We start from the raw sequence: 23,250 nt of genomic DNA, 5'->3' as shown, positions 1-23,250 counted from the left end.
CGAAGAACGTTTATAAAAGCATGAATCATAATGGAGCTGCGGGGAATCGAACCCCGTGCCTCTCGCATGCAAAGCGAGCGCTCTACCATATGAGCTACAACCCCTGTTTAAAATAAAATTTTAAAATTCCATAAGTGTGTTTTTAGTTTTGAGTGTAACATCACTCCAACCCCTAATTATTTTGCTAATTTTCACTCTGTCCTGGTCAATTAAAAAATAACAGCAATTTTTAACGATTAATTCCATTAGATATTTTACTCCTCTATTAATATTTTCATTCAAAACTAACGTATTTTATTTATGTGTCACGTTAGCTGATGATATGTTAAAAAATTATTTTAAAAGACAAAACATCTTCTGTCATCTTAGTAATACGTTACAGTAAAATAGGACAATTAAATTTCTAAAAAAAAATTAAGAGACACTTAAATTCTCAACTAATTTAAACATAGACACATAAATCTATAATTAACTATAAAATAGGATAAATATCTCTAAATTTCAACAATTCATTATACTTGTTAGTGTACTAATTGTTGATATTGGTTGATAGTAGCTTTAATTTCTTGTTGACCTTACTGTATTGGTTTTTCTATGGAAAATTGATATAACTTGGAAGAATTTTCAAGTAATAATCAATCAAGACATTAGGCCGGACTTAATCATGTACAATGTGTTGATCAATGGCTTTTGCAAGATCTGCGATTTGACGGAAGTTAGGAAACTTGTGAATGAGATGAGTGAGGAAGATTTAAAATCTGCAATTATGTAATTTTGACTTGTAATTTATTTAAGAGGAGTGCTAAGGGACTAGCATGTTTTATGATTTGTAGTACTCAATTAGTTATTAATAATATTTTTAATGGTGCAAAATTATATCTAATGGTATGAGATTACTCACTTTTTTTTTACTAATTAAGTACTGGTCAGATTTTAAAAAAAGTGCCGACCTCCTAAACTTTCTCTTTATTTAAATATGTCATTTGTCTCATACTTTATATTGTCTTGAAATTGTTAATTATTTTTATTCAATTTAAAAAAAGTTAATGATTTTAAACTTTGAAATTATAAAATATTTAAATTCAATTTAATCAACTCCTTATTAAATTATAAGTAATGTTACAAATCCAAATTTTTTTATGAATAAAGTCAAACCAAGTTAAACGACTTAAAATAATGCTAGTTATAGATTATTTTTGTTATATTAGTAGTAGCATTTTGTCAGTACCGATTGAAGGAGATATAGATAAAATTATGGGTCTTGCGCAGATCAAACAATTACAATGTTACTACAAGTTACCTGATTGCTTACAACTTCTTTCATGAGCTCCTGGAACTTTGCCCTCGAATTCTAAGTCTAAGTGGTCTATGAACATCCTTGTGGAAGCTCTCAGTTCTCCACAAAATCTAAATTTTTTTTGGAAAGCTTGCCATGAACGTCTACCAATCTCCTCCCTTTTTCATCGCCCATTTCCATCCACTAATGAATTTGTCCTTTCTATCATGAAGAAGAAAAACCATAGCTTCATTATTTGGTCAAATGCATAAAAGTTTAAAAAATTTGGGGAGAATCTCAACTCAATTGGTGCTTACTTGGTGCGGATGTTTTCGAATTCAGCTCATGTGGTTGATGGCAACTCAAGCGCACAACAAAATAGAAGACGAATCTCTGCTACAACAGGTTGCGATAACTCTTTGGATGGTTTGGAAGGAACGGAATAGCTAAATTTTTTAGCGCAAACGTTGTAGTAGTGGTAAATTCGGCGAAAAAATTATACCAAAAACTACAAGATCTTCTGCCTCACTCTCCCTCTAAATTTTTATTACTAATGTTTATTTTTCCTTTTGATTTCACGTTTTGTTCGTTTTTTATGATTATTGAGAGATCTCCTAGTCTTTGTAATATGGACACCTGATCCTTTCTATTTCTATTAATGAAATATCATTGACTTTGAAAAAAAGATTATTTTTATTATATATTAGACTAATTTAATTGAAGTTGGTTAACAAAAAGATTTGAATATATAGTATTATTTTAAATTTATATTATTTAAATTTTAAATTTAAATTCTCTAAAATGAAAAAATTGATAAAGTAAAAAATTAATTACAATTAATTTTGTAACTTCTATAAAATATATATTTAGCTATCTTGATTTGAGAATAATTAATTTTTTATTTTACTACTTTGTCAGCTTCTTTAATTTAAAAGCTATTAATTTCTAAATTTTCAAAGTTAATTCTATAATTTCTATGAGTTGATATCTAAATTTTATTTAACATAATAAATTTTAATTTTTTAATTTTTTAATTTAAATATTAATTTTTAATTTTTTAATAAATTAGACAATATCTTTTAAAGACAATAAGTATCAATCACCAATTTTAAATTAAATCCTTCAAAACACATGCATATATCTTTGAGCAACGAAATCAAACCAAAATTTTTTTTTACAAATTTTTTTTTTGTGACTTTTCTTTACAAATCTTTGAATAACTGTAATTCAATATTTAAATTTTAAATCAATGTTCTGACTTCTGAAAAAACTCAGTGCATAAGAGCAACTGCAATGCTTGAGTGTCAATACCACTTTTTTTGATAGAGAGAGTTCTCAACTGTTGGAGAGAAGTGGAGAAGGATCTCTACACGATTTTCAAGAGGAATGAGTCCCTCTGAATGAGAACTTGGGATGACCAATAATAACTTGTCAAATGGCAAGTTATTATTTAAATAAATAATTATATAAAATTTTAATTAATTATATTAAATAATTATATTATAATAAATAATTATATTAAATAATTAAATCATAATTAATTTAGTAATAATTATAATAATTAATTACATTAAATAATTATATTTTTATTTAATTAATAATTTATATTAATTTTTTAAATAATAATTAAATCATAATTAATTTATTAACAATTATGATAATTAATTAGATTAAATAATTAAATTTTTAATTAATTAATAATTTATATTAATTATTTATGTCATAATTAATATTAAATATTATTTATATTATTATATTAAATTATAATTAATTAAATTTATTTACATTAAAAAATAAATTATATTTTTTTGTATTAAGTAATTTTACAAATTAGTATAATCCTAAATTATATATTGTGTATTATTGTTATATATGAATTTATTTAATATTAATATCTTTTAATAGTGAATTATTTTTAAATTTATAAATTTAAATAACATTATTGAAAAAAATTAATTACATTAATTTTAAATATTTTAATTAATTAATTATGTAACACCCTAACTACCAAAGCTCACGCTTCCGGCTGCGCAACTCTGATAGCTTGGACATTACGACGACACTTATACTATTTAATACTAGAATATGAGCCTGTTTAAAACTTTAAACCGCAATACCGCTCCCAAAATACTTTCGTTCGATAACGTACATCCATAAATACCATACAACTTATAAAAACTCATAAAGAGTACATCCATATATATACATACATATATATATATGAGTAATATTACAAACATAATCCAATACAATTCCTATCCCTCTTACAGATTATATCAAGATAAAGGCGAGGGTACAATAGACCATAACTAAAACAATACAGAGCATCACAACAACAATTAAATAAGCTCTTCGTAACTTCTGCGCCCATATCCTGAAAGGGGAAAAATGTAGGGGGGGTGAGAACATCATCCTCGAAAGGGTTCTCAGTAGAGGGTTTTTGAGAATTACTGTAATAGGATACGTGAAGATAAACCGTACTAGTGATTAATAACCGTCTTATGCCTCCTTTTCAAAAACAACGATTTACAGTAGAAGTAAAGTCTAAAAATCTTTTCTGAACAAAGAATCGTTCAATTCTCAAAAACTCAAAAGCCTTTCAAAACAGTTTATCTATGCTGAACCAAAATAGCCTTTCAGATTTTATTCCAAACCAGAAACACAAAACCGAAAGTAACCATCGGTTCATCTCATTTCAACCACGGCCCTAGGCCCAAACAATCCAACCATCAACCAATCACCACAGTCCAACAGAGTCTCAGTAGCAAACACAAATAGGAAGATGCAAGCACAAACAAACAGTTATTGCAAGTAGAATAATTAACAATTATTCACATAGGTAAACCAAGTATAATATGCACACTCAAACAATATCACATAGATGCATATGATGCATTCCTGTCCCTAGTGGCTGATGATATCATCTGTCGGTTATAGAGCCAACCCGACAAGTTCTGGTAGCTAACCATTGGACTGTCCCTCTGTCGCGCACCCCCAACTCGAGTTATACTCATCATAAACTTGATCATAATCATGATCCATATCCATCACCCTCACTGGTGAATATTTACAGGGGCGAGCTCATCCGGGCTTTCACAGTGCCCGGCCACACTTACGACATAGGGTCAAAAGAGCTTCGAGTCTCAACCTGGAGCACGTGGTGGCTAGCCACTGCTTCCTCCCAGGGAAACCCTCGTCTCCGATAGTGGAAGTGCAAACATTCACAATTATCAATATCTCAGCATATATGCATTCATTCTCAGCCATGGATCAACATCCATCTCAGCCATCCGGCTCACGGTTCAATCCAGAACCAGCCAATATTGATAATCATACACAGCCATTCCGGCTCACGGTTCAATCCAGAACCAGCCAATATTCATAATCATACACAGCCATTCCGGCCCATAATAAAAACAGCACTTCCACCATTTAAAATCATCAAATTCATAAAACCGGCTTTTAGGCCATAAATCACTTTTCTCAAGTCATTTCACTTTGAAATCAAATTTCAACTCTTTTCAGCCTTGGCTTTAAAGATCTCATTTCTCAAATCATCTCAGGCTCATAAGCCACTTTTACTCAAGGTAAATTTCCCTTTTAAAAACAATGCCACTCTCGGCACCCTCTTTCCAAAACTTCCATAATCATGGCAAGTTAAAAATCTCTTTGAGATATTCAAAATCACCCATCCAACAATGGGATTTTATAACAAAAGTTTCTCGGCAGAGTCCCAAGTCTTTAGGGAATGTCAACCTATATCAATTCCTTAAAATTCATTGAAACTCTTAAAATCATGGATTCTCGGTTCAAGTAAATAAAACTGAATTTATTATGAAACCGACCATACAAAATCACAAGTTCCAACCCGGTCCAAAAATAAACTCATTTGAAAAGGAACCGATTCATTTGAATCAAACCACTTTCAGGTTTCTCTTTGGAACCCATTTTTCTAACTCTTCCAAAATGCCTCAAACTTAATTACTCAATCAAAAGTCTAGATTCCTTTGAAATCACTAAAAGCTCCTTTTTATATTGAAATCAATATTAGAGTATCATTATTTCCTTCAGTGATTCAAACGGTAAAAATAGTTCCTTTCTAAATAAGCCGAACTCAATGCATAAAGTTCATTAAATAAATTAAGCTTGAAAACATAAATATTCTCTTAATAAATCAAATAATACAATTTCTCAAATCCAACCCTTTTTAAATAACTTTTCAAATAAGACTAGGATCTTGTAGAAATTTCGGCAGCACCTCCCCTAAAACTTGGACTTTTGCCACCCGGTTCGGGTCCCAACTAAACCGTTTCTCATTCCTTTTCAACAGCCCAAAACCAGAAATCAATTCAAAAGCAAGCTAAATCCAACAGTCGCCTCAGTGGCATATCTCAAGGAAACCATTTCAAAATCAACTCAATATCAACCGATTTAACTCATTTCTAAAGCTTTAAAGAATCGGGTCAGCAATAAATCATTTATCAAAACCAAATCAATTAAAGCAACCCAGGCTGAATTTCAAGAGTATTCTATCTTTCACATCATCAAAATAATTGACTCACTTCAAACCAATCCTAAATGGATTAAACTCATATTTCAAATCTTTAAAGAATCAACTTCCAAGCATTACATTTCACAAGCCACACAACAATTCAGCCAAACCAACATCCATAGTCATTCGAGTCAATCAAATAATACATAAGGCAGATACAATCACCGAATACACAATATCTCACACCAGTATCCATATGTAATAATTCCAATACACAAAACATAGTTTTTGGAAAGCGCCCCTACCTCAAAACGCAAATCCATAACCCAAATGCCTCATCAAGTCCTTTCCGCCTCAACCCGAACTGACGGCAACCAAAACCTCAGCTCCCAGTCACGTTCGCAATAACCATAGCAACACTAATCGCAACATACAATAATCAGGACTCGACCCCACGTTATCAAAACTCATATTCATTAACCGAACACAACAAAATACTAACGCGAGGTTTTCCGAAACATAAATACCTACTGGGATGACAAACCAAGGCAGCTGCAACTCCGAGCACGGAATGCAAGCACGAATCCACAACCCTATGATGGACAACACCGCAATGCCTCAGCATAAGTTTACAGAGCAGCGACAAAAGGCCTTGCGACTCAGAAATTCTTACCAAAACAGAGAACTCGGTGGCTGTTTTTGGCGACAGAGGCAGTGGAGGCCAGGTGCGGCGACACCCAGTGGCTCTTTCTCCCTCCACGCGACTCAGATGACCGCTGCAGCAACAAGCCGTGACTATGGTATTCTCAAAATTCAAAAGAAACAGGATCCATTGACAAGACCTTACCGGCAGAATTTTCCGGCAACGACAGCGGGGTTTTTTTGGCGGCAGAAGCGGCCAGAAGCTTCGGCGGTGGTTCCGGTAGCCTCAGAACCCCGGCGATAGTAGCAGAAGCTCCAGCTAAGCACCGCGGAGCAGCAAGTCGGTAGTGACAGAGGCAGACGGCAGTGATGGGAACCATCTCAGCCTCGGACCTCTCCCCTTCTTCACGCACACCGGTCTCCTCTCTCCTGGCAGAACCCCTTTGACGGCGACCGCAGAACGGCAGCGGTTAGTGGCGCGATAGCGGCGACTGGATGCAGCTCCTCCAGCCCGCGTCTTTCTCTCTCCCAGCGGCGCTCAGTCTCAGGCTTCCTCCCCGACACGACGCGGCGGCGACCTGCGCAGCTCATGGCTCCATGGTGACGGCGGTGAGGCACGAGCTCCCTCTCTCCTCCGACGCGAACTCTCTCTCTCCTCCCTCTGTCCTTCGCGCGGTTCTGGAGGCAGCGTCACGGGTCGGCGGCGACGAGGGCTGGACGCGATCTGAGCACGGCGCCGAGGTGACCGACGACTGCGCGGCTCATCCCCTCCCCGGATCACAGCTCTGCTCCATCTCTCCCTTTCTGCTTCTATTGCTTTCCGTTCATGGAAAGAGAGATAGCAAACTGTGTGTTGTAGCTAGGATAGGGCTGCGCAGCTGCTGGGTTGTGGGGGAAGCTGTGCGTGTGTGTGTCTGCTTGGGAAAGAGGGGTTGCAGCTGCTGAGGGGAAGAAGAAAGGTGGCGGCTGCTGGGTATAGGATTAGGGTTTCATTTTTTGAAACTTAGGGTTAGGGTTACTTTTGTAATTTCACTCAAAAATAGGGATAATATAGTAATTGAAACCCAAATTAAATCCAACACTAATTGTATATAGAAAATACTATTTGCTCTTCATTTTTACAAATTATTTTCAATAAAATGTCCCAACCAAATAATTAGAAATAATATACTTAATTTCTTCATTTTCCAAAATAGCAATATTAATATTTAAAATATTAATTATCTAATCCAAATCATATAAAATCCTTATTATTTCATAACTATCAACTTTATAATTTAAATATAGAAAATAATCCAATAATTATAAAATTGGATAATAATCATAACTTATCTCAAATTCAATAAATCAAAACCTGCCTTAATTACCTTTAATAAAATAATCTCTGAAATTAAGGCTATAAATAACTATATGATTTGAGACCTGATCATAATAAGACTTTTCAAAAGTTCTGGGTCTTACATCCTACCCACCTTATAAAAATTTTCGCCCTCGAAAATTGATACAAAAGGAAAGAAATTTCATACACTTCACCCTTGAAAACATTTAAGGAAGAAGCAAAAATATCTCAAAACATAATCATATATACGGTTTTCAAATACTGGGATTGTCGTATGCATAAGGACACAAAGGTAGGAGTGTGATTGCAAGGCAAACATTACAAGATAGGCTCAATGCACAAGGTCACATGAGCTCAAGGCCTTACAAAAACTTGAGGTGCCAAAATAGGGTGCAAATCAAGATAGGCGTTCACAAAGCAAAGTGGTAATTAGTGTGGTAAAAGGCTGCAAGGCATGTTGGTATTTAAACAGCGGCATAACGTTCGCTGACAATTCTCGTTCCCACTTCAGAACTTCAATTTCCCAACTCTACCAATCATTTTACAACCTCATAGCCAATCATAAGCCTAACAACCGCAAACCCGTCCGCAAGGAACAGAACACCCACAACTCTAACGTTGTACACCTACCGCTTCAACTTCCGTATACACATATCACGTCTTAAAGGACTAACGCATCGCGTTACTACGTCTACTGTAACACCCTAACTACCAAAGCTCACGCTTCCGGCTGCGCAACTCTGATAGCTCGGACATTACGATGACTTTTATATTATTTAATACTAAAATATGAGCCTGTTTAAAACTTTAAACCGCAAAACCGCTCCCACAAATACTTTCGTTCGGTAACGTACATCCATAAATACCATACAACTTACAACAACTCATAAAGAGTACATCTATATATATACATAAATATATATAAATAATATTACAAGCATTAGACAACACAATTCCTATCCCTCTTACAGAATATCTCAAGATAAAGGCGAGGGTACAAATAATAACCTAAAGCAATACAGAGCATTTCAACAACAACTAAATAAACTCTTCGTGACTTCTGCGCCCATATCCTGAAAAGGAAAAAATGTAGGGGGGTGAGAACATCATCCTCGAAAGGGTTCTCAGTAGAGGGTTTTTGGGAATTACTGTAATAGGATACGTGAAGATAAATTGTACTAGTGATTAATAACCGTCTTATGCCTCCTTTTCAAAAACAACGGTTTACAATAAAAGTAAGGTCTAAAAATCTTTTCTGAAAGAAGAGCCGTTCAATTCTCAAAAACTCAAAAGCCTTTCAAAACGGTTTATCTATGCTGAACCAAAACAGCCTTTCATATTTTATTCCAAACCAGAAACACAAAACCGAAATCAACCATCGGTTCATCTCATTCCAACCACAGCCCTAGGCCCAAACAATCCAACCATCAACCAATCACCACAGTCCAACAGAGTCCCAGATGCAAACACAGATAGGAAGTTCAAGCACAAACAAACAGTTACAGCAAGTAGAACAATTAGCAGTTAATCACAAAGGCAAACCACGTACAATATGCACACCCAAACAATGTCACATAAATGCATATGATGCATGCCTGCCCTAGTGGCTGATGATATCATCTGTCGGTTATATAGCCAACCCGACACGTCCTGGTAGCTAACCATGGACAGAAACACCCATCGCGGAGCAAGTAGGTTTGAGCTACAACCCCATTGCTACTACCCGCTCAACCCAGAGCCAGTGGAATAACCACTACTGCGGCTAATACCCAGGCGGGTGTTTAAAAGCTCAACCTGGAGCGAGTGGAATCACCACTACTACCGCTACTACCCAGGCGTCACGGTCTCTGACCTGGAGCAAGTGGGACGAACCACAACCCTTGCTACTACCCAGGTATCTCAAGCATATATTCATTCAGTCCCAACCATGGATCAACATCCATCTCAGCCATCCGACTTAAATTCATAATTCATACTCGGCTATACGGCCCATAACTCATTCGGCAATCAGCCATAAATCAATATCATACACAGCCATTCCGGCTCACGGTTCAATCCAGAACTAGCCAATGTTCATAATCATACACAGCCATTCTGGCCCATAACAAAACAGCACTTCCACCATTCAACATCATTAAACTCATAAAATCGGCATTTAAGCCATAAATTACTTTTTCTCAATTCATTTCACTTTGAAATCAAGTTTCAACTCTTTTCAGCCTTGGCTTTAAAGATCTCATTTCTCAAATCATCTCAGGCTCATAAGCCAAATTTACTCAAAGTAAGTTCCCTTTTTAAAACAAAGCCACTCTCGGCATCCTCTTTCCAAAACTTCCAAAACCATGAAAAGTTAAAGATTCACTTTGGGAACATTCAAAATCACCCATCCCACAATGGGATTTTATAACAAAGTTTCTCGGCAGAGTCCCAAGTCTTTAGGGGAGGATAGCATAACTCATTTCGCCAAATTCATTTAAAATCATTAAAACCCTGGCTTTCCGATTTGAGTAATAAAATAGGGTCTAAGCCCAACCGAGTCACGTAATCCTTTACTTCTTTCAAAGCCGTTTCCTTTACTTAGGCAAAACCAGCTTTGACCCCCATGATAAATTCTAAAGCGTTTCAACTGTTCAAAATTGTTTTAGTCTTGCAAAAATTCAGAATTCAAAGAGTACTTAAAACCTTTCTCAAAACATTTCAAAATGAAACTTGTCAATAGACATTCGGGTTCTTTCAAAGTCATTGAAACTCCTCTAATTGAAATCCTCAAGTCAAATTCAAAGGCATAGCCCTTGTCACACTTAAAAAAGCTTTAAAACATAAATTTCATCTAAATAACTTCCTCCCAAAGGAGATACAATGCTTTTCTTAAGAAGCAAGACTAAATCACAATTTTCTCTTTAATAATTCATTTCAAAAGCATGAATCATCCTTTTCTTGATAATTCAAATAAAATAGTAGAAGTCTTTAAATCATCATTTCTCCAAACAACATTTCAATAAAGACTCAGATTTTATAGAAATTTCGACAGCATCTCCCCTAAAACTTGGATTTTTCCACCCGATTCGGGTCCCAACAAAATCATTCCACAATCCTTTTCCAACAGCCCAAAATCCAAAATCAATTCAAAGGCAAGCCAAAATTCAACAGTCAACCTCAATACCGTATTTCCAGAAAACCGTTTCAAAATCAACTCATTATCAGCCGAATAAACTCATTTCTAAAGCGTTAAAGAAACGGTTCAGCAACAATCATTTATCAAAAACCAGATCATTTAAAGCCAGCCAGGCTGAATTCAAGAGTGGATTCTATTTTTCGCATTCTCAATAAAATTAACTCAAATCAATTCTCAACGGGTTAAACTCGATCTCAAAACTTTAAAAGAATCAACTTGAAAAGCATTTCGTTTCACAAACCGCACAACAATTCAACCAACAAACGTTCATAACCAACCAAGGCAAATCAATCCATACATAAGGCCGATACAATCACCAAATACACATTCACTCACATCAGTATCCATATGTAATAATTCCAATATATAAAATATAGTTTTTGGAAAGCGCCCCTACCTTAAAACGCAAATTCCATAATCCAAACGTCTCAGAGTCCTTTCCGCCTCAACCCGAACTGACGGCAACCAAAACCTCAGCTCCCAGCCACTTTCACAATAACTATAGCAACTCTAATCGCAACATATAATAATCAGGACTCGACCCCACATTACCAAAACTCATATTCATTAACCAAACACAACCGAATACTAACGCGAGGCTTTTCGAAACATAATTTCTTACCGGAATAACAACACGAAGCAGCTGCGATTTCGAACCGGCCCCGGCAACAGCTTCGGTGGCGGCCAGAAGCTCTGGTGGATCAACTATAGAAACCACGCAACATCAAAACCTTATCAAGATCCAAAATGACCGAAACCACAAATTAAAACCCTTACCGACAGAGTTCTCCGGCGACTGAGCTACATTCTCCGGCGGCAGAGACGGCGGAGCAGCTCGAATAGCCAGCTGCAGTGACGGCGCTAACCAGCACCAACATCCACCACCGTCACCACCTACCTCTCTGATCAGATCCAACGGCCGCAACTCAGCCGCAGCAACGATGAAATGACAGCAAAAAGGGTTAGCCCCAACCCGCGATGATGGTTCTCCGGCGCGACACCAGCCACAGCAGGAACGGCGGCGGTGAGACCCCAACAGCGACGAGTTTCCCGGTGACAGAACATGCAGGACTGTCGACGGCGTGGCTCACTCACCCATCCCTGTTGCGTTCATCTCTTCTCCCTTAGCTCAGGTCGCGAACAGAGAAGATCCATGGTGTGATGATGACATGGCGACGTGGCAACGTGAGCTTGCAGCAACGGCGCCCAGATGAGGCGGCGACAGCGTAACACAGCGCCCTTCCTCCTCTTCTCTCGCGCCAGCTTCGATGGATCAATAGTGGCGGAGGCGGCGCGAGTCCTCTCTCACCTTCGCGATTCTCCTCAGGCGACGGGACTGAGTGCCGGATGGAAGAACTGCGACTGGGCAGGGACGAACGACGCTCCTCGCGTGCGGCAGTCCGTCGGTCACGGTGGCAGTACCCAGCCGGCGGCGCCAAGCCCTTTCCCTCTCTGTTTCATTCTTTTCCTTTGTTCAAGAAGGGAAGCTGTGTGTGTTTAGGTTAGAGGGGCAGCAGCTTCTGCTGCTGGTTCAGGGAGGGGAAACATTGCTGCTGCTGTGCACCGAATTGGAGAAAGGGGGAGAGTGTGTTGCTGATGGGGAAACTGGGTAATCGGGTTAGGGTTTTAGGGTTTCATTTTGAAAATTAGGGTTAAGGGCATTATGGTAATTTTACATAAAATTAGGAATAATATAGTAATTGGAACCCAATGTAAATCCAACACTTATTGTATATGGAAAAATACTATTTGCTCATCAATTTTACAAATTATTTTCAATAAAATGCCCAAATCTAAAAATTAGAAATAATATAATTAATTTCTCTATTCTCCAAAATAGCAGTATTAATATTTATAATATTAATTATTTAATCCAAATCATATAGAAATCCTTATTATTTCACAACTACCAACTTTATAATTTAAATATAGAAAATAATCCAATAATTGTAAAATTGGATAATAATCTCAATTTATTTCAAATTCAATAAATCAAAACATGCCTTAATTATCTTTAATAAAATAATCTCTGAAATTAAGGCTGTAAATAGTTATATGATTTGAGACTTGATCATAATAACACTTTTCAAAAGTTCTGGGTCTTACATCTACAAGTCACACGTGATATCAAAACAATTCTCGAGTCTACTCAGAAGGATACAAGATTCTAGAAAGGAGAGTCAAATGTCAAAGATAGTACTCATAGATTTTGAGAGAATGTATCCAATTCCAGATAAACAAGGGTGCTCAAGCAAAGAAGTTTGCTAGAAATAAATCGATTAACAACTCCAAAAATAACCCTTAGATCAAGGAAATTCAATTGGATCAATAAGAAGAAAACCAGCGCATCAGTTTGAAACAAACTCAAGCTGAGTCGAAGAAGTATGAGGTTTACAGAAAAGAATATCTCAGACCCAAGACAAAGCTCACAGAACTCAAGAGCATAATTAAAATACTTCCGAATACATTGTTCTTAAAAGAATCGAAAACTTGTAAAAATATCACTTCGTAGTCTGAAAGAGAAGTTAAACAACAAACATCCTTCAAGGGAGTAACAAAAGCAGAAACGCGGCTTTACTTCAATACAAGTTCATGTTGAAGTAGATTTTGTAGAGTTCCAAAAAAAAAAATGCACACAACTTTGGCTAAGAGCTAAAATATTTCCTCAAATATTTTAGAAAGATATTTAGATGCACAACTTAACCAAAGGCAGTTCATGAAAACTCGGAAGTAATCAAATGCTTGTTCAAAATTCTCAAAATTTCATATTCAAACAAGCGTGTATAACATTTATAGCAAGTACGAAAGAGGAAGTTAAACTCTTTTTAGAAAAAGAAAACTCAGAAGTAAAAATTTGCTTACAATTTGGTAAAGGAAATAAGTGATACGTTACAAACGAACCGATTTTCACTAAACAAGGAAGCTCTCCAAGGCCTCATTTAAAATAGCACATGCCGATTTTTAAATTAACTTCATCAAAATTGAACAATGGTTTTCAATCTCAATCAAGCAACAGAAAGTAAATTCCGTTTAATATTTCTTCAAAGAGAATTCAAAACTTCTTTAAAATGTTCAGAACAAGACTCCCAAAAGTGTTCTTAAAATCACCATCTCAGAAGAACATTCAAGAAGTTTAAGATGTACTAAAAAGGAGTCAAGCCTTGCAAGAAAGGATCTTAAACCAAAGTAGTCCAAACAAGATTCACTAGGCATGAGTCATCAAACAAGCTTTCAATTGATCCAAAAGAATACAAAAGTCATAGGAAAAGACAACTCAATCATTAGTAATTTCTCAAAGATAAATCTTTAACTAAAAACTCTTGTAGAGAAAATGAGAGAATAAACAATGCACTAATTTGAAACGAATCAAACTGACTCACATACGGATGACATTCACAAGAGAGGACAAACCAAGATCAATGGTAATTTCACAAGATGTAAAAGATTAGTTAAAAACAGAATCGCGTATGACATTCATAGAGGTGAAAAGCTTAAGAAGGAACAAGTCCGTTCATAAGAAGAAAGCTATGAGTCCAACATTTTCAAAAGAACAACAATGGCATAAACCATGTAGTATGCTAAATCAAACTCAAATCAAAATGAATTAAGTAGAGTTTATCAAACGAAACTCAACCGGGATAAAAGCGAGAAATCCCCTTTCTTTCCAGAATTTTGAAAAATACCCCAAATACATAATCGAATAAAAATGTCCGTTGGAACTATAGTAATATTACTAGAAGGTCAATTTACTTTTAAAGTAAGTGCAATTCTGTAAACCAGTAAAAGTACAAGCAAGGTATTAGAAATAAATAGTTGTTAAACTGTATAAGAAATCTTCAAAGCTTCATATATAGATAAGTATATATCTAATCAACAGCAACTTTTATAAAAATCTCAAAATTGGCTATAATCACTGTCAAATAAGAGAAAAAATGAATCAACAATTTCTCAAAGAATGGACTCAGAACCCGGAGTTAAAAAGCACAGCGCATTAAGACAAGTTCAAAGCTATATCAAAGAACACCTGAATCAAGAAGAACTCAAACAAAGGAAGATAGACGCAACAAGGATTCCAAACAAGCATATGCAATTAAGATCAAAACAACAATGCATATGAATGGAGGGATAGAGTTGAAAAATCAAACTACTTTTCAAAAGGATTAGCAAACAAGAACTTCAAATTAGGATATGAAAGAACAGGTCGACTTGAACAGAAATCAAGACACACTACTGAATAGCCTCGTGAAATAGTTTCCAACGTTCCCAAAACCCGCGATTCGCTTTACTCGAAACTCATATATCGCCTATGATAACCCATCAGTGCTCTCATGTACATAATTCACTAGTATTAAGCCGGCCAAACTTAATACCAAGAATTATGCAATGCAAGACTAACGGCGTCAATCAATAGATCGTCATGTACATAAAGCTCTAATTCTCGTCATTCGACAAGACCTAATACATGACAAACACTCAGAGTATGCAACTGAAGCATAGTCGGTCCATTCCTCAGGATCTACAGGAAGGACTGCTCTGATACCATAATGTAACACCCTAACTACCAAAGCTCACGCTTCCGGCTGCGCAACTCTGATAGCTCGGACATTACAACGACACTTATACTATTTAATACTAGAATATGAGCCTGTTTAAAACTTTAAACCGCAATACCGCTCCCAAAATACTTTCGTTCGATAACGTACATCCATAAATACCATACAACTTACAAAAACTCATAAAGAGTACATCCATATATATATATAAAAGTAATATTACAAACATAATCCAATACAATTCCTATCCCTCTTACAGATTATATCAAGATAAAGGCGAGGGTACAATAGACCATAACTAAAACAATACAGAGCATCACAACAACAATTAAATAAGCTCTTCGTAACTTCTGCGCCCATATCCTGAAAGGGGAAAAATGTAGGGGGGTGAGAACATCATCCTCGAAAGGGTTCTCAGTAGAGGGTTTTTGGGAATTACTATAATAGGATACGTGAAGATAAACCGTACTAGTGATTAATAACCGTCTTATGCCTCCTTTTCAAAAACAACGGTTTACAGTAGAAGTAAAGTCTAAAAATCTTTTCTGAAGGAAGAACTGTTCAATTCTCAAAAACTCAAAAGCCTTTCAAAACAGTTTATCTATGCTGAACCAAAACAGCCGTTCATATTTTATTCCAAACCAGAAACACAAAACCGAAAGCAACCATCGGTTCATCTCATTTCAACCACGGCCCTAGGCCCAAACAATCCAACCATCAACCAATCACCACAGTCCAACAGAGTCTCAGTAGCAAACACAAATAGGAAGATGCAAGCACAAACAAACAGTTATTGTAAGTAGAACAATTAGCAATTATTCACATAGGCAAACCAAGTATAATATGCACACCCAAACAATGTCACATAGATGCATATGATGCATGCCTGTCCCTAGTGGCTGATGATATCATCTGTCGATTATAGAGCCAACCCGACAAGTCCTGGTAGCTAACCATTGGACTATCCCTCTGTCGCGCATCCCCAACTCGAGTTATACTCATCATAAACTTGATCATAATCATGATCCATATCCATCACCCTCACTGGTGAATATTTACGGGGGCGAGCTCATCCGGGCTTTCACAGTGCCCGGCCACACTTACGACATAGGGTCAAAAGAGCTTCGAGTCTCAACCTGGAGCACGTGGTGGCTAGTCAATGCTTCGTCCCAGGGAAACCCTCGTCTCCGATAGTGGAAGTGCAAACATTCACAATTATCAATATCTTAGCATATATGCATTCATTCTCAGCCATGGATCAACATCCATCTCAGCCATCCGGCTCATGGTTCAATCCAGAACCAGCCAATATTGATAATCATACACAGCCATTCCGGCTCACGGTTCAATCCAGAACCAGCCAATATTCATAATCATACACAGCCATTCCGGCCCATAATAAAAACAGCACTTCCACCATTTAAAATCATCAAATTCATAAAACCGGCTTTTAGGCCATAAATCACTTTTCTCAAGTCATTTCACTTTGAAATCAAATTTCAACTCTTTTCAGCCTTGGCTTTAAAGATCTCATTTCTCAAATCATCTCAGGCTCATAAGCCACTTTTACTCAAGGTAAATTTCCCTTTTAAAAACAATGCCACTCTCGGCACCCTCTTTCCAAAACTTCCATAATCATGGCAAGTTAAAAATCTCTTTGAGATATTCAAAATCACCCATCCAACAATGGGATTTTATAACAAAAGTTTCTCGGCAGAGTCCCAAGTCTTTAGGGAATGTCAACCTATATCAATTCCTTAAAATTCATTGAAACTCTTAAAATCATGGATTCTCGGTTCAAGTAAATAAAACTGAATTTATTATGAAACCGACCATACAAAATCACAAGTTCCAACCCGGTCCAAAAATAAACTCATTTGAAAAGGAACCGATTCATTTGAATCAAACCACTTTCAGGTTTCTTTTTGGAACCCATTTTTCTAACTCTTCCAAAATGCCTCAAACTTAATTACTCAATCAAAAGTCTAGATTCCTTTGAAATCACTAAAAGCTCCTTTTTATATTGAAATCAATATTAGAGTATCATTATTTCCTTCAGTGATTCAAACGGTAAAAATAGTTCCTTTCTAAATAAGCTGAACTCAATGCATAAAGTTCATTAAATAAATTAAGCTTGAAAACATAAATATTCTCTTAATAAATCAAATAATACAATTTCTCAAATCCAACCCTTTTTAAATAACTTTTCAAACAAGACTAGGATCTTGTAGAAATTTCGGCAGCACCTCCCCTAAAACTTGGACTTTTGCCACCCGGTTCGGGTCCCAACTAAACCGTTTCTCATTCCTTTTCAACAGCCCAAAACCAGAAATCAATTCAAAAGCAAGCTAAATCCAACAGTCGCCTCAGTGGCATATCTCAAGGAAACCATTTCAAAATCAACTCAATATCAACCGATTTAACTCATTTCTAAAGCTTTAAAGAATCGGGTCAGCAATAAATCATTTATCAAAACCAAATCAATTAAAGCAACCCAGGCTGAATTTCAAGAGTATTCTATCTTTCACATCATCAAAATAATTGACTCACTTCAAACCAATCCTCAACGGATTAAACTCATATTTCAAATCTTTAAAGAATCAACTTCCAAGCATTACATTTCACAAGCCACACAACAATTCAGCCAAACCAACATCCATAGTCATTCGAGTCAATCAAATAATACATAAGGCAGATACAATCACCGAATACACAATATCTCACACCAGTATCCATATGTAATAATTCCAATACACAAAACATAGTTTTTGGAAAGCGCCCCTACCTCAAAACGCAAATCCATAACCCAAATGCCTCATCAAGTCCTTTCCACCTCAACCCGAACTGACAGCAACCAAAACCTCAGCTCCCAGTCACGTTCGCAATAACCATAGCAACACTAATCGCAACATACAATAATCAGGACTCAACCCCACGTTATCAAAACTCATATTCATTAACCGAACACAACAAAATACTAACACGAGGTTTTCCGAAACATAAATACCTACTGGGATGACAAACCAAGGCAGCTGCAACTCCGAGCACGGAATGCAAGCACGAATCCACAACCCTATGATGGACAACACCGCAATGCCTCAGCATAAGTTTACAGAGCAGCGACAAAAGGCCTTGCGACTCAAAAATTCTTACCAAAACAGAGAACTCGGTGGCTGTTTCCGGCGACAGAGGCAGCGGAGGCCAGGTGCGGCGACACCCAGTGGCTCTTTCTCCCTCCACGCGACTCAGATGACCGCTGCAGCAACAAACCGTGACTATGGTATTCTCAAAATTCAAAAGAAACAGGATCCATTGACAAGACCTTACCGGCAGAGTTTTCCGGCAATGGCAGCGGAGTTTTTCCGGCGGCAGAAGCGGCCAGAAGCTTTGGCGGTGGTTCCAGTAGCCTCAGAACCCCGGCGACAGTAGCAGAAGCTCCAGTTAAGCACCGCGGAGCAGCAAGTCGGTAGTGACAGAGGCAGACGGCAGTGACGGGAACCATTTCAGCCTCGGACCTCTCCCCTTCTTCACGCACGCCGGTTTCCTCTCTCCTGGCAAAACCCCTTTGACGGCGACGGCGGAACGGCGGCGGTTAGTGGCGCGACAGCGGCGACTAGATGCAGCTCCTCCAGCCCGCGTCTTTCTCTCTCCCAGCGGCGCTCAGTCTCAGGCTTCCTCCTCGACGCGACGCGGCGGCGACCTGCACAGCTCGTGGCTCCATGGTGACGGCGGTGAGGCACGAGCTCCCTCTCTCCTCCGACGCGAACTCTCTCTCTCCTCCCTCTGTCCTTCGCGCGGTTCTGGAGGCAGCGTCACGGGTCGGCGGCGACGAGGGCTGGACGCGATCTGAGCACGGTGCCGAGGTGACCGATGACGACGCGGCTCATTTCCTCCCCGGATCGCAGCTCTGCTCCATCTCTCCCTTTCTGCTTCTATTGCTTTCCGTTCATGGAAAGAGAGATAGAAAACTGTGTGTTGTGGCTAGGATAGGGCTGCGCAGCTGCTGGGTTGTGGGGGAAGTTGTGCGTGTGTGTGTCTGCTTGGGAAAGGGGGGTTGCAGCTACTGAGGGGAAGAAGAAAGGTGGCGGCTACTGGGTATAGGATTAGGGTTTCATTTTTGAAACTTAGGGTTAGGGTTACTTTTGTAATTTCACTCAAAAATAGGGATAATATAGTAATTGAAACCCAAATTAAATCAAACACTAATTGTATATAAAAAATACTATTTGCTCTTTATTTTTACAAATTATTTTCAATAAAATGTCCCAACCAAATAATTAGAAATAATATACTTAATTTCTTCATTTTCCAAAATAGCAATATTAATATTTAAAATATTAATTATCTAATCCAAATCATATAAAATTCTTATTATTTCATAACTATCAACTTTATAATTTAAATATAGAAAATAATCCAATAATTATAAAATTGGATAATAATCATAACTTATCTCAAATTCAATAAATCAAAAACTGCCTTAATTACCTTTAATAAAATAATCTCTGAAATTAAGGCTATAAATAACTATATGATTTGAGACCTGATCATAATAAGACTTTTCAAAAGTTCTGAGTCTTACAAATTAAGTGGGACCACAATAGGGACTAAGTTAGTTCCTCCTAAAATGGAGAAGAGAGAGATGCTTTGAGTTCCTATTTACTGTTTATGACGCAAAAGCTGATGTGGAGTTACTTTTTATGACAGGTAGACCATAAATAAAAACTGGGATGAGTTCTCTACTGGAGATAGTCTACACCCCTAGGGCCCCACCCCACCCCTCTCTCTCTCTCTCACCCACCCAGCAGAAAATGCTAATCTTCTCTTCGAATTCGAAGAATAGTCACCACCCGTAATCCTCTCTTCTCTTCGAAGAACAGCCACTACCCACCATCCCACTTCAGAGCTCAAACTCATCGTGGAACCCTTCTCTCCCTTATCTCTCTGTCGCTGCTCCTCGCGTGGGTTGTCGTTGCTTTTCCCCTCCTCACCGTGCATCATTTCTGCTTCTCCCCTCCTCACCGGCGTCGTTTCTACTTCTCTACTCCGCATCGTGTCTGGCCGTCGTTGCTTCTCTTCTTCGCGTGGAGTCTCTAGTCTCTGCTTTAACCCTCTCAGGTCTCAGGTCTCAGTCTCTAACTCTCCCTGATTCTATCTCCATGACTTTATCCCATGGAAATTTGAAATTTATTCTGAACATGCATAGGATGTATTATTGATGATTGATAAACCACTATTTTACGGTTTATCTTGTGCTCAATTGAGTGAATTTTATTAATCTTTCATGCACTTATCCATACAAAATGCATGGTTTTACAATTTCCTTCTCGATTTTGTGCTATGATTGGAAACATATTTCTTTGGTCTTAATTCAGCTAATTCTAATCCTCTCTTATTACCATTCGATGCCTTGATATGTGTGTTAAGTATTTTCAGAGACTACAGGGCAGGAATGGCTTAGAGGATGGAAAGAAAGCATGAAAAAGTGGAAGGAATACAAGAAACTCAAGGAACGGCTAAAGCTGTCCAGCCTGACCTTCTCGTACGAAAATGGTCATAACTTGAGCTATAGAGATCCAAATGAAGCGGTTCCAGTTGCTTTGGAAAGCTAACATCAAGAGCTTTGCAACGATATATAACTTTCCATAGCTGCTCCAAAGATAGGTGATGCGCACGCGTGGATTACGAGCACGCGTGACCTGGCAAAAACTCAATCCGCGCGAACGCGTGGACGACGCTCCCGCGTGACCTTGCCGCGTGCTGGATGTATCAGAAATTGCTGGGGGCGATAACTGGGATGTTTTTGACCCAATTTTTTGCCAAGAAAACATATATTAGAGGCTATAAAGTGGGTAAATCCATTCATTCATAAAGATAACATTCATAATTCATAATTTTAGGTTTTAGATGTAGTTTTCTAGAGAGAGAGGCTCTCTCCTCTCTCTTAGGTTTTTAGAATTAGGATTTCTCTTAGAGTATGGTTATTTCTCCAATTCCAGGTTCAATGTTCCTTTAATTTATGTTTCTCTTCTACTTTTATTTATTCTAATGCTTTTACTTGTTAATTACTTATGTTGCCAAATTGGCTTATGAACTCTTCATGTTAGATTTGAATATTCTATTTAATGCAATTTGAGGTATTTCAGATTTATGATTGCTTTCTTCCATTTATGATATAAATAATTTAGATTTTTTCCCTTTTGGCTTTGGTTAAGTAATTGGTGACACTTGAGTTGTCAAACTCAACTATTGATTGAAAATTAGAAATTGCTAATTGATTTGGATCCCTCTAAAGCTAGTCTTTCCATAGGAGTTGACTAGGACTTGAGAAATCAAGTTGATTAGTCCACTTGACTTTCCTTTATTTAGTAAGAGTTAACTAAGTGGGAGCAATAACAATTCTCATCACACCTGATAAGGATAACTAGGATGAGATTTCCAGTTCTCATACCTTGCCAAGAGTTTTCTTAATTATTAACTTATTTTTCTTGTCATTTAATTTACTTGTTCTTTAATTCAAAAAACACCCAAAAATATACCTTTTTCCATAACCAATAATAAATTATACTTCCCTGCAATTCTTTGAGAGACGACCCGAGGTTTGAATACTTCGGTTATTTATTTTTATTGGGTTTGCTTAAGTGACAAACAAGTTTTTTGTACGAAAGGATTCTCTGTTGGTTTAGAAACTATACTTACAACGTGATTATTTTTATAAAATTCTTTACTAGCAGGAATCCGGTTCGTCAAAAAATGACGCCGTTGCCGGGGAATTGCAAACGTGTGTCTTATTATTGGTTATTGTAAATATTTGCTTTTTCGTTTCTTTTTTTTTAGTGTTTCTAGTTTTAGGAGTTTATTTTCATTAATTTTTATTAATTTTTATTTTCTTTAGCTACTATGAATTCTCACCCATCTGGTTTCAAGTTTGGTTCCAATGTTGTTGTAAGGAATGGAAGCTATAATGAAAACAGGCGTCAAGGTTGGAAGAATCAAAGATAGGAGGAGCCACAAGGATTTGATCAACCCTCTTGGCAACAACCCCCTCCAATACGCTATAACCAACAACCATTCTGTGATGCATACCAAGACAATAGTTATGGTAGACCCTTTCGTGACAAACCACCTCCACCAAATTACTATGGTCAAGAGCCATTCTAGAGAGCGTACCAAGATGATGAATATGGTGGACCCCCTTGTAGTTACCAACAAGCCCCACCATATCCTTATGAACCACCTCCCCAACATACCTTTAAACCACCAAACTCACAAGCCCCTTTACACCATTCACCTCCATATAAACCTAACCCTTATCCACCCCTATTCCAATCCAATTACTCCCAAGAACCACCACTTCCATATGCACCATGTCCATATCCATTGACCCAAGAATCACAGGCTCGCCTCAAGAAAATAATAGATCAATTTCATGCAACCCTTCATCAACTGGAACAAGCGATAAATCAATTAGCTTCTCGACGTTCGGACACTCAAGGAACTTCCATGGCTTCATGTGGAGAATTTAATGAAGAACGTAGCATGAAGGAGACACTAGAAACTCCGGTGGACAGTGAGCAGCATGACTTTGTATTGGAACAATTGGAGGAAGCCGTAATCGTTAAAGAGGAAGAAGTGGTTGAAGACTTAGGAGATGCGGAACGTCCATGGGAAAGCCCAGTCATAGAACCCCCTTCTAAGGAGTTTGAATTTGATGTTTAGGAGGGTGTACAACTCCAAGGCATATCATGGTTGAAGACTTTGAAGGGGATGATC

General features: G+C 37.4%; 1 non-coding gene across 1 annotated transcript; it reads right to left on the bottom strand.

Annotated features, from left to right (window-relative positions):
- Window positions 1-31: 31 nt before the first annotated feature.
- Window positions 32-104, bottom strand: TRNAA-UGC (transfer RNA alanine (anticodon UGC)). Its single transcript has one exon. It is a non-coding gene; the product is annotated as a tRNA-Ala (tRNA).
- Window positions 105-23,250: the final 23,146 nt, after the last annotated feature.

Source organism: Arachis hypogaea, chromosome 16 (assembly GCF_003086295.3).
Source record: "Arachis hypogaea cultivar Tifrunner chromosome 16, arahy.Tifrunner.gnm2.J5K5, whole genome shotgun sequence".
In the NCBI taxonomy this organism is placed as follows: Eukaryota; Viridiplantae; Streptophyta; class Magnoliopsida; order Fabales; family Fabaceae; genus Arachis; species Arachis hypogaea.
The sequence above is the reverse complement of the archived record's forward strand: the minus strand, read 5'-3'. Positions and strand labels throughout refer to the sequence as shown.